This window comes from Podarcis liolepis (genome assembly GCF_965112155.1).
Source record: "Podarcis liolepis genome assembly, chromosome: 3".
NCBI lineage: Eukaryota > Metazoa > Chordata > Lepidosauria > Squamata > Lacertidae > Podarcis > Podarcis liolepis.
Genome location: NC_139557.1, coordinates 79,532,738 through 79,546,024, shown reverse-complemented (window position 1 = coordinate 79,546,024; position 13,287 = coordinate 79,532,738). Strand labels below are relative to the sequence as shown.

Sequence of the window (13,287 nt, the reverse complement as noted above, 5' to 3'; positions counted from 1 at the left end):
TGTTGGATTTGGAAGGTTTCAACAATGTATTTGGTTGGCATGCATATCTGTGGTATGATAAGGTTAAAGTACACAAAGCGTTTAAAAACCATATTGTCAGGAAAGCACTGTTTAATGTCTGGATAAGATATAAGGACTTGCTAGAAAATAAAACCCCAAGATGGCTGTCACCAATGGAAGCAAAGGCTCAGAAAAAACTCAATATGGAGGCCAAATGGCCGAAGTATTGGGAAATTCTGGAACAAGAGGGAGACAGATTAAAACTGCAGAGTTTTGAAAAATTTAAAAACAGAGTGCGAGACTGGCTCCATTATTATCAAATAATGGCGGCATATAATTTGGACAAAAAACTAGGCTTCCAGGTGGAAAAATTAAAACTGGAAACAGAATTGTTAGACCCCAAAGTTAAGAATACTCAGGATGAAACGGTGAAATCTGCTATGATTAAATGGGCACAAGATGTTGGACATAACATTATGATGGCTGACTGGGAACAGTTATGAACCACAGGTATGAAGTTTACGGCATGTAATGCCTTAAAAGAGAATTTAATGAAAATGATTTACAGGTGGTACATAACACCAGTCAAGCTTGCAAAAATTTACCATTTGCCCGATAATAAATGCTGGAAATGTAATGAGACTGAAGGTACATTCTTTCACCTTTGGTGGACATGCCCAAGGATTAAGAATTTCTGGGAGATGATTTATAATGAAATGAAAAAGGTATTTAAATATACCTTCCTGAAGAAACCAGAGGCCTTTTTCCTGGGCATGGTCGGCCAATTGATGCCAAAGAAGGATAGAACTTTCTTTATGTATGCTACAACAGCAGCAAGAATACTTATCGCAAAGCATTGGAAGACACAAGATCTACCCACACGGGAAGAATGGCAGAGGAAGCTGATGGACAACATGGAATTGGCGGAAATGACTGGCAGAATCCGAGACCAGGGAGAAGAGTCGGTGGAAGAAGATTGGAAAAAATTTAAAGTATATTTACAGAAATATTGCAAAATTAATGAATGTTAGAAAGATGCTGGAATGAAGTTATATAGCTTTAGCAGAAATGTTATAAAGAATTAAGTAAAAACAGATTGTTAATGGGCCAAAGTGGAAAATTTAAGGTTAGATTGTGTTAAGATATTATAGAACAAAAATTGAGAAAGATGGAAAGGATTTGCTGAAATAGCTAATTGAACTAGAATACAAAAAAGGGAGCTGTGAGGAGGTCGATGAAACAAGTAAATGAAAGGTAAAGATACGGAAATAGTGGATGTGTTTTTTAAATGTTTTTGTTTTTCTTGTTGTTCTGCTGCATTGTTTTTTGTTTTTCTTTTTATTTCTGATGTATTGTAAGGTATTGTTTTGTTTTGTTTAATTTTTTATTGTTTCTTTCTTCTTCTTTTCTGTAACTATTAAACCTCTAATAAATATCATTTTTTTTAAAAAGAAAAGAAAAGAGAACACCCTCTGGTTTTCTCTGGCAAAATTCCCAGAATCTGTACACTAAAATGGAAAACCCAAATACCACTAATAGTTAAGTAAAGCAACTTACCATCATAGAAGAAAAGGCCATATAAGTGTGGAATTAACATTTTTTTGCTGAGGAATCCATCCAAATTGCAGAATTTTGCCAAAAAGTCAGGGAAGCATAGCTGTTGCAAGAGACCATCCAAAGTTCAAAACAATGTTCAGAACGGAACAGATTTGTCAAGGTCATAGAATAGGTTGCTTTCTTTGAATCATTGTCTCCACTGCTGCTAGACCTACAAAAAAAAGAAACAGAAATTTGGACTATTATTTTCAGTGTCAATAAATGTCAATGTTGGACCATTGCTACTGTCCTTAGTAGTAACTGAGATTATTAGGGGAAATAGGTAAAGCAACTCCTTATCTAGCTTTGATTCTACTCAAAGTTCTCCTGGCCCATTGGATCCCATATTTGGAAGTAATTTTCTGGTACAGCTTTTAAATATTCAACTAAGACATATTTTCTTTGGGGGTAGTATGTTTGTAGTTTGATCCATCAGAATGGAAATTATGTGAAATGTGCATATAGGTACCTGCATGCATAGTGAGAAGTCTTTTCAGCAAACTGGGACAACATTCTACAAAGGTTACTACATTGTAGTAACATCCAGCAAACACACCCCACACCTCATATTCCCTTCTCTCCAGATGTGTTCACTAAACATATATAAAACCAAACATGTTCTCAACATCAGAGTGTTCTAGCAAACCAAATATCATTTTCTAAATGAATTAAATTATTTCAGACTTTGAAAATCTAAGTACAGTGGTACCTTGGGTTAAGTACTTAATTCGTTCTGGAGGTCCATTCTTAACCTGAAACTGTTCTTAACCTGAAGCACCACTTTAGCTAATGGGGCCTCCTGCTGCCGCCGCGCCGTCGGAGCACGATTTCTGTTCTCATCCTGAAGCAAAGTTCTTAACCCAAGGTACTATTTCTGGGTTAGCGGAGTTTGTAACCTGAAGCGTATGTAACCCAAGGTACCACTGTAATGCCATCAGATTTCAATGGGCAGCACAGAGTGAAGGTCAGTTCTTTTGCATACCTTCCAGCCACTTAAAGTTTTATAACAAAAAGTATTTTATAATAATGACTAGGAGGACAGACAATTATCCATTCCTTAGCTTAACTTGTCAGAAATGATTTAGTAAAACAACTAAAGAACACTATGAGAAGTATTTAATATCTGTGTTGGACACCACTGTTATTTTCTTTCAGTTTCATTGTTCCATGCTCAGTACATTTTAACAGATCACGCTTAATCAATATGTCCTAATATGGTTCAAACCACTAAGCAAAAGACATATGTTCTCAGTTTGTTTTCATATTTCCCTACATTCCCTCATTAGTAGCCTCTCACTAGCGTTCTTCAATATAGCGAAAAAGTATTCATACAATGGGTAACAATGATATTACTCATTCCAATACCTCTAATTTTTCTCAATTAAATACAAACTTCAGTACAATTAAGCATAACAAAATTAGATCTCTAAACCTTCACTTTTGCATGATTAAAAACACACAATGCTTGTTTTCAAGCATAGATATGGCACTGCTACAGCTTTCTTCAAAATGCTTTCTGGGAAAAGAAGTTGTGGCACCCCTCAAAGTGAAATTTTGCCCTCAGGAGATGTAACCCCAGAGGAGTCGCCTAGTGATGAAAAGGTTGTCTAAGCTCTTATAGTAATAGCCCCACCCAGTATGATCTGAAGTAAGACTATATTAGGGCTCTGAGGAACCTCAAGGGGATGGGAGAGGGAGAGGGAGAGGGAAAGGGAGAGGGAAGGGCGGATAAACATAGAGTGAATATAACATTCTGCTTTAGTCCTACTTTATAGTTTTTTATTAAAACGTTTTTAAATAGACTTTTATGTCACGTTTCAAGGCAGTGTTTAAAATATATAACATCAAAAATTAAAAATGTAATACAACTAAGATGCAGCTAATAAAGCTTGCCACGATTAAAAACCACAGCCAACTCAACAAAAGCCCGAGAGTACAATTATATTTTTAATAAGCACCAAAATACCAATAATGCTGGTGTTCGTCTAAGCTCAGAGGGAAGGTGGTTCCACAACATTGTTTTGTTATGAGGCTGGCTCTATGTTTTTAATGTATTTCTATTGTGTATCAATCCATTTATTCATGCTTATTGTACACTACTGTAGAATGTTTGAATGAAGGACCATAATATGTAATATGTAAGGACCATAATATGTAATATGCAGAAATACATAAATAAATAATGTGGATCAACAAATAAACATTCAAGTTCCATAAAACGTTCCACTTAGGCCACTTAGGAAGCCATTGAGTCAACAGTGTGATGCAGCAGCAAAAAAAGCTAATGCTATTCTAGGCTGCATCAACAAAAGTATAGTGTCCAGATCAAAGGAAGTAATAGTAGCACTCTATTCTGCCTTGGTCAGACCACACCTGGAATACTGTGTCCAATTCTGGGAACCACAATTTAAGAAGGATATTGACAAGCTGGAACGTGTGCAGAGGAAGGCAACCAAGATGATCAAGCCTTATGAGAAATGGTTGAAGGAGCTGGGTATGTTTAGCCTGGAGAAGAGGAGACTGAGAGGAGTTATAAGAGCCATCTTAAATATCTCAAGGGCTGTCACATGGAAGAGGGAACAATCTTGTTTTCTCCTGCTCTGGAGGATAGGACTCGAACCAATGGCTTCAAAGTTACAAAAAAGGAGATTCCAACTAAACATACGAAAAAACTTTATGATAGTAAGAGCTGTTTGACAGTGGAACAGTCTTCCTCGGGAGGTTGTGGAATCCCCTGCAGGTTTTTAAGCAGAGGTTGGGTGGCCATCTGTCATGGATGCTTTAGCTGAGATTCCTGCATTGCAGGGGGCTGGATTAGATGACGCATGGGTCCCTTCCAACTCTACAATTCGATTATTCTATGATACTTCAGAAGAAGGAGAGGGTGAATGAGAACTGAAAGGAACACTGTGAAATATTGGGCTACCGATTCTGTATGAATTGAGAAAAAACACACTATAAGGTTTTATGGTTAAGCAAAGGAATTTACTCCCAGAAGTAAAGGTGGCCACCAATTTGGATGGCTTTAAAAAAAGGATTAGACTATCAATGGCTTCCAGCCACAATGGCTGTGTTTTGCCTCACTGCTAGAGCAAGTAAATTCTTATTTCATTCACCTAAGTAAAATGTGTGCTTGGTTAGGTTATTTCAGTTAGTTTTCTTTTATATCCACATATTTTCTGTTCAATTTTATTCTAAAACTTCCAAGTCAACTATTTTTGACAAAGGAATAAAGATTTTATAGAAAAATAACCATTTTCAGGATACAGAGATAATTTCTATGTAGTGCAGCTAATTACACTTCCTTTCTTACTCTTTTGCTTGTCAGGTTGTTTGTTTTTTTTTAAAAAAAGTAATTTCAATATGTTTTATGATCCAAAGTAATTTGATTAGAAAAGCAGGGCAATTATAAGTTTCTCATATTTTCAAAAGCTGCAGCAATTCAAGCAGCAGTAAGACTCAGTCGCAAGCACTAGCACTTATAAAGGCAAAAATATTCAGTAAGTTACCTCAGCTATTCCCAACCTGTGTGCCTGAAAGGCTGGGGGTGGAGGTGGGGGGTGAGGGTAAAGGCCCGGCTGCCTGAAGGTATCCTATGCACCTTTAGCCCAATAGTGACCAATGCTCCTCCTCAGTCCAAGCCTTCCCAAATAGCAGGAAGGGCGAGTGGGAGGTGAGTTGGCCCTGTATAATATATGGACCTTCAGATACCTTGGCCATACAAATACCAAACAATAGCCAATCTTTCTCCCAAAACTGGACCTGAGGAGGTGGCAGGGATTGCTGGTAGATGACACAGACCACCTCTGAGGCTTAAAAGTTGGGAGGAAATCTCAGCATGCTCACCAGTGGGCAGGGTCGCATGGCAAATTAATTTGTTGAAGTGTACTGAAAATGCTTGACTAGAAGCATTCAGCAAAACATCGAATCATAGCATTGTAGAGTTGAAAGGGTCCTCTAGTCCAACCCCCTGCAATGCAGGAATCTCAACTAAAACATCCATGACAGATGGCCACCCAACCTCTGCTTTAAAAGCTCCAAAGAAAGAGTCCACCATCTTCTGAGGAAGTCCATTCCACTGTTGAACAGCTCTTACGATCAGAAAGTTCTTCCTGTTGTTTGGTCGGAATCTCCCTTTTTTGTCTTACTACCAAGTAGCTTAGTTCAGCTGGAACCATGCATATGTGGTATGGTCAAAGGTCACAGGAAGCAGGGTCACATCATGTAAGGTCAGGGTTAGAAGCATTTATTTTGATTTCATCCAGATTCAGGCAGGTTTTATCAGGATCTCAGAAGGCTCTCAGACAGCTCCACTGGCGGTTGTTCTCTCCTTACTGTCAGTAAGTGAGAGGTGTTGCCTCAGTGAAGAGACTTATGAAGGGAGGAAACACCTGTTCTGCAATTGACCCCACTTCCTCCAAAGAGCTGGCTGTGCTCTTTAAAGGACGCTTGTCTAGTTCTGTAGCTGTGGTTTTCAAAAAGCTGAAGCAATAGAGATGCTACTAGGGATTCCTTCCTGGAGTCTGGGGTGACGTGGAGTGTAAATTAATAACGCAGGGTCTTCTTCAGTAAAAAAATAAAGGCTTTACTGAGTTAAAATAAACTTGTTTGTAAATAACAGCATAATGAACATAAGATTAAACTAGCTTCAGAGCATACAGAGAATTTCCACTGAGCACAGGCTTCACAGAGCACAGGCTCCACTCTGAGACACTGACTGAGACACTGCAGTGAGTCTGCCTGCAGGCAGATACAGTGGTACCTTGGGTTAAGAACTTAATTTGTTCTGGAGGTCCATTCTTAACCTGAAACTGTTCTTAACCTGAGGTACCACTTTAGCTAATGGGGCCTCCCGCTGCCGCCGCACCACCAAAGCACGATTTCTGTTCTCATCCTGAAGCAAAGTTCTTAACCCGAGGTACTATTTCTGGGTTAGCGGAGTATGTTACCTGAAGCGTCTGTAACCCGAGGTACCACTGTACAATACTTATACAGAGAATGAGTCATCCTCAAGATGAGTCACAGTGATTCAGCATGCTAAATGATTCAGCAGCTTTTCAGCATTTCACAACATTTCTAGACTCCTTTACTGCTTCTGCTCTCAAATACCTTTGTCCTATGACATGGGGATGGTGGAGCATCTATGATCTAAGACTGGGAGAAGATGCTAAATAGGGAAGCTTGTGTCTCTTCTTCATTTGAGTCTTCCTTGGGGCAGCATATGGGTCTATGGTTGGTGGTCAGTACATTGGCTGACATATCCAAATATGCCTATGTGCACAAAATCCAATGTGCACAGCCCAAAATAGAGTGCAGTGGATACCCTAGTGGAAGAAAAATGAATCTGATAAGTGCCTACAAGCATTGGATTCTACACACGTAGAACACCCAGGACTAACTGAGCAAAATGAATGGAACATTTTTGCCTTTACGCAATAAGTGTTTGCAACTGAGTCTTACTTCTCCTTGAACTACCCTAACTTTTGAAAATTTGAGGAACTTATAATTACCATGGGTGTTTTTTGATAAAATTACTTTGGATCTTAAAACATCTTAAAGCTACTTTTAAAAACCTGACAGCAAGAGAATAAGAAGGGAAATGTAATTAGCTGTGCCACATAGAAATTATCTCCATATCCTGGAAATAGTTATTTTTCTATAAAGCTCCTGAAAAACTGTCAAATATATTTTATAAAATGTAACATAAAATACGTGGATTATATTAAAGGGTGGTAAATGTAAGGATCCAACTACATGCACATTTAACTTTGGTAAAATAAAGTGCATTTTATTTCTCAGAAACAACAGCAGCCTAGTGGTGCATGCTTGTTTGACTTATACTGCTGGTAAGCAAACTACCACATTTGACCTCTTATGTTTTAAAGCAGGGGTGTAGAGCCTCAGGCCAGGGGCCAAATTGAGCTTTATAGGCCTCTCTATAGCTGTTGGGACTCTCTGCAGGGAACACCACAAGAGTGGCTAGAGGAGCCACACCCTTTCTTCCCAGTCCCCACCTCTCACTGATCCTGCTCCATGCCCTTCTTGAGTGCTTTGCCTACGTGGAGATGTCCCTGACATGGGAAATGGCCTGAATGTAAAGACATGGGTGCAGGAACCTTTATATGGCTGGAATGCAGTCTACTTTCATGAATACTGTATGCCACTTCCGAGCGTAATTTTACAGCCGGCTGCAGAATGAAGTCAGGAACAGAGAGACTTGGCTTATACTCCGTAGAGGAGAGCCCACAGCTGCCAGAGTCGACTCCGCCTGATCTTGGATGTCGGCTGCTAAGGGAGTAACTGAGAGCAGGCTAGAACAGAGCCAAAGCTCTCCAGAAGCCCAAACAGGCGCAAAAAGCCACAGAGACAGCCTTTCGGAACAGGAAGGGGATGTAGCTGACCCAATAAGCCCAAGGCGTAGGCAAATAGGATGGCTGCTAGACAGGAAGCAAAATAAGAAGAAGAAGAGAGGAAGAGTTTGGATTTGATATCCCGCTTTATCACTACCCGAAGGAGTCTCAAAGCGGCTAACATTCTCCTTTCCCTTCCTCCCCACAACAAACACTCTGTGAGGTGAGTGGGGCTGAGAGACTTCAGAGAAGTGTGACTAGCCCAAGGTCACCCAGCAGCTACATATGGAGGAGCGGAGACGCGAACCTGGTTCCCCAGATTACAAGACTACCGCTCTTAACCACTACACCACACTGGCAAATAAGAGACGTAAGGGTCGAAAGTTCAATATCTTCTGTCGTCACAGGAAGGACTCTTCAGAAGGGTCAACTTGAGAGATTATGCCGGCGGCTTGCTAGAAGCACCCAGAGTTAATTGTTTGTTTTTGCAATAAATTCCCCTTTTTAATTACGTACGCTTACTGTATTATCAAGCTGGGAACCTGGACTCCTGACACCTATACTACAAAGGTAATAGTGTCATCTGTTGCTCCCCACCCTCCATTTTTGCCTCTAGCCCCACCATCATTGACATAACAGCCCTGGAAGTTGCTCACAAGACAATGTTGCCACAGAGATGGAAAGGTTCCCCCACCTATGTTCCACAGCATTCTCAGGCTCATCCAAACTTCCACTTGACCCACTGGCTTCCCCTGCAAAAACCTGCTCTTTACCGCTGAATCGGAGCAAACATCAATGTGGTTTCCCATGGACTGACGTTTGATCCAATTCAACTTTTCTGCTGGTGGCCGCGGCGGAGGAACGAGCAGCCCGAAAGGAGCCTTTTTGGGCTGCTTGTTCTTCCTCCTCCGCTGCCTCCACTAGGTTTGTGGTGTGGTGAACTAGCTTATACTCAAGTCAATAAGTTTTCCCAGTTTTTTGCCCTAAAATTAGGTGCCTCGGCTTATATTCAGGTTGGCTTATACTCGAGTATATACAGTAGGTATCTTAATAGCAAAATGGGAACTCCTTGAAGTAAAGAAAGCCAAAAAGTAAACAGTCACTATGTATTGCTTTACTGTTACATTTAACAGAAAGACAGAGAAATGTGTTGCTTAGAAATGTATATGAACGACTCAGGTCATAAAGGTGAAAGCCAAGTTCCCACTGAATTTATTTTCAAACTTCAACTAATATCCCTACATAAATTGCTAACATGTGTCTAACTATTCATCCCTCATCAAGTGTTTATAAACATCTGATAATATGCTTTTAGCTTTAAAAGTGCTAGAGGCATTTTAGTCACTAAGATTAATCAGATTTATATTTATATAAATATTTATATTTATGCAACCTAATCATTATATAACTACTCTAACAAATATAGTAGTTATATAACTATATTAACTTCTGGCCAATGTACTCAGTCTGCCTTGAAAGCTTCTCTCTAGTTACTTGACAGATGCACTCACAATCTTAAGTCCCAAGACAGAGGGGAACACATCACATATCTCCATAGCCATGTCTCCTACCCAGAGGAATCATCTTTATGCCTCTGATCACTAAATGCCAGAATTATTTTGAGAGGCAAGCAACCACCACTAGGCTACTTAGAGCAGAGAGAAGGAACATCATGCAACAAGCACATACCAGTTGCTCTAATACAGTGGTTCCCAATTAGCTAATTACTGAGGACCTCCTATTTTTCAAAAGCCAAGTCATGGACCCCCCTACTTTTGAAAAAGTATTACCATACCCATGTACTATGATTATTTTTCAGGGCTGGGCTTCGAAAACCATCTTGGCTTTTGTTTTTAATCAAACACAGCTCTGTTTCTGTGGGAAAGGCAACACAAACAAGGATTGAGTACAAAGTGCATCTGAGTATACACAGTAAAAGGGTCCAGTTGTTATATGGAGTCTTCCAAAGCTACAAAAGCAAGAGCAAAGAAATAAATAAGAAGGTGTGATTGCTTTATAACTGATGAAGCTGGCTCTAGGCCACACCAGGTGCCAATGCGAAGCCTGATACTCTGAGCACATCTCCTTAATGCATACTGTATATCCCAAGTCACTTTAGAAAGTTCTTATCTTTAGAGAACCACACAGACATTACCTGTAACAATATTTCCAATGCATTTCCTTTGTAAGAAAAGCATATCAGCTATGTATAATGTTTTAAAATTTTTGAAACCTTTAAGGATCCAGAAAAATATAAATACCTAAAAGAAATTCTCTCTATATTAGGAGATGACAGAGAAGTACCATTGACTTCAATAGGGTCTAAGTGTGGGCAATTTGCAGGTACTACCATGAATGTTCAATTACTCTAGCTTCAGCTTGCTAAAAATGATTTCTCTTTTGAAGTGTCTGCTATTTCATCACAAAACAGGCATGCAACATCAGGATTAAAGGGCACTCCCCCCCCCCCCATGGCAACAGAACAGAGGGATACTGTGTCACTTACCATCCTCAATAGGTGAATAAAGGTAAAGGAACCCCTGACCGTTAGGTCCAGTCGCGGACAACTCTTGGGTTGTGGCGCTCATCTCGCTTTACTGGCCAAGGGAGCCAGCGTTTGTCTGCAGACAGCTTCCGGGTCATGTGGCCAGCATGACTAAGCCGCTTCTGGTGAACCAGAGCAGCGCACGGAAATGCTGTTTACCTTCCCACTAGAGCAGTACCTATTTATCTACTTGCACTTTGACCTGCTTTTGAACTGCTACGTTGGCAGGAGCAGGGACCGAGCAATGGGAGCTCACCCCGTCGTGGGGATTCAAATCACCGGCTTTCTGATCGGCAAGCCCTAGGCTCTGTGGTTTAGACCACAGCGCCACCCACGTCCCTTAATAGATGAATAGACAGGTATAAAATTAAAAACTCTGGTTCTACAACCTCAACTCATTTGCCAGGCCTCAGAAATACTGAGGCAAAAGTTATTAGCTCTACTGAGTTTGTATGTGCCTGCAGAGATGTACTGACATACAGTAGCAGCTAAGAATTCTGAGCTGAAAACTCCTCAGCTCACCTATCACATTTCAGTCATAAAATCCCAGAAATGAGGCAGGAATCCACCAAACTCAGATTCCATCCAGGTCCACTTCAGAAGCGGGGTGAGGTGGGGCTGCTATATTGTATTTAAAGTGCTGTGACAAGGAGACCCATATTGTAGCTGCTCCAGGAAGTGGATTGATGGATTACCTGTTTTTAAAAGTTTGAAGGGAAGAAGTATCCTTGACAGGAAAATAGGCAGCATGGCAAACTCATAAGAGCTTTTATTTGTTTATCTTTGTGTTTTTGCATTTTATGGGCATAACAGACATAGTCTTGTCCCCATGCAGAACTAGGAAGGAGTGGATTTTAATAGATTTGCCCATCCCTAATCTTTCACTGTTCTGTGAGGAGAACAATTGTTAACACACATATATGCAATAAATTGGTTCTTTAAATATCCTGGTGCACAGACCTTTAGTGCTTTATTGGTAATTGTCAACATGTTGAATTGGGCAGTTGGGCTCAGAAATGTACCAGGAGCCACTGACAATTACATAATACTGCTGTTATATATGTGTCTGCAGTATTTGGTATCAGCTGAAATTTCTGACCACAGATCTGCCTTTTCCAGGAAACCGTTTGGGCAAGGGCCTAAGCAAAGCAAAAGTGTTGATGGCCACAGCCACTATCTAGTAAAACAGGAACAGAGCCAGGTCCAGAAACACTCAAGCTGCGAACTAACCCTTCAAAAGGAGTACAATCTACCCAGAATATGCTGTACACTTGCCCCTAGATCAGCTTTTCAATCAGTCCAAAGCACTTCTCTCTCATCTAGGTTAAGCCTCAGTTAATTGAACAGCAATAGACTGAAAATAACACAGATTAGGTTACAACTAATTTTACTCTTTACTTCCACCCTAAGGTATGTATCAAGCAATTAAAGCTAATATATGCCAAGTCTCATAAATATGTGATCAGCAACTTAAATATATGCCAACATCTGCCCCTTGTCAATGCTGAAAGTCAAGCTAACACAGACTGAATCCTAAATCGAGAACACCTTAAAGATTTCTACTGCAAGTGTTATTTGCATCTCAATGAGAGCTCTCCAAACATTTCTCTCATTTCCAAGGCTCTGAGACATCCTGCCTCTCTACATAGAGCACTCAGCAGTTCAGTGATTCCAACCCAGCAGTCACTTGGAACAGACAAGTTTAGGCAGTGTTAAGCCCTGTGACCCTTTCCAGCTAAGGGGCCCACTGTTGAGTTGTCACCTCCCTTTTCAAGTTGTAAAATTCACACTTTTTGAAACTTGTCTGCCAGGTGACAGATTAAGTGAGCTTTCGGAGGGCAACCATAGATGGCTCATGCCTAGTTTTCTCCAAGATTGGTTAAAAATATGCAGACCTCAATAAAAATAAAAAGAGAAGTGTGAACAGGTATGGGAAGGAGGTTAAGATGGTTCACCTGGTGAGATCAGTGTATTAAACTATAATAGGGATAGATTATATGTTGGCAGAGCCCACAAAGGTACAAATATTTTTCTGTAATTTGGATTTCTGGGGGATAGGGCAGTATAGCTTCAATTTCAAATAGTTTCCCTGAATATGAATACAGAAAGAGCCGGGTTAGATATAAATGAAAAACAAATCCCAAAATTTAAATGCCAGAAACTAAACACAAGTAATTAAATTCTAATAGGAAGAAATCAGTAACTGCATTTAAAATGTTAATTTATGTATTAGAGTCAAGAAAAGTGGAGGGTAAAGTAAAAGCATATTGATTACATAATCAAACTAATAAGTCAACAACTTGGTTCTCAGCCGATTTTACAAATTAATATAAGCGCCTGAATAATATTTATATGTAAGAGATGAGTAGATTGTAAATGTGTGGTCACACAAATACTTGTCCCATATATTAAGTCAGATTTGTCTTACTTCTACAACAATTCATAGTGGTGGAATTTTAAAGTAACATGATACCATTGTTTGCAACAGCCGTAGTTTCCAATCTCCATGCTGCCATGCCAGGGGAGAGGGAGGAGGTTTGTGCAAGTAAAATTTAACTATGTTTTAATGTTATATACCAAACAAGCAATTATCTTGTTTTTTGTTCTGCTGAACAAATATTTGTTTCATGTTACTTCTCAACCCAGCCAATAGTGAGCAGATACAAAGCAAGTCAGTCTAGGGGTAGACAGGGCCAGACCATGCATGAGACAAAATGAGACAACTGTTTCGGGTGTCAGGATCCACAAGGACAGCAGATCTAGGCTCCAAGGAATGCATCGTCCACTACTACTGCC

General features: G+C 40.0%; 1 protein-coding gene across 4 annotated transcripts in view; it reads right to left on the bottom strand.

The window, feature by feature from the left end:
• CHRM3 (cholinergic receptor muscarinic 3) overlaps positions 1 to 13,287 on the bottom strand; it is a 229,645-nt gene that overhangs the window by 178,152 nt on the left and 38,206 nt on the right. For all 4 annotated transcript variants that reach the window (XM_083496888.1, XM_083496890.1, XM_083496891.1 and 1 more), the window contains exon 2: positions 1,558 to 1,768. The gene's annotated coding sequence lies outside the window, so the exon portion shown is untranslated. The remainder of the gene's footprint in view (positions 1 to 1,557; positions 1,769 to 13,287) is intronic.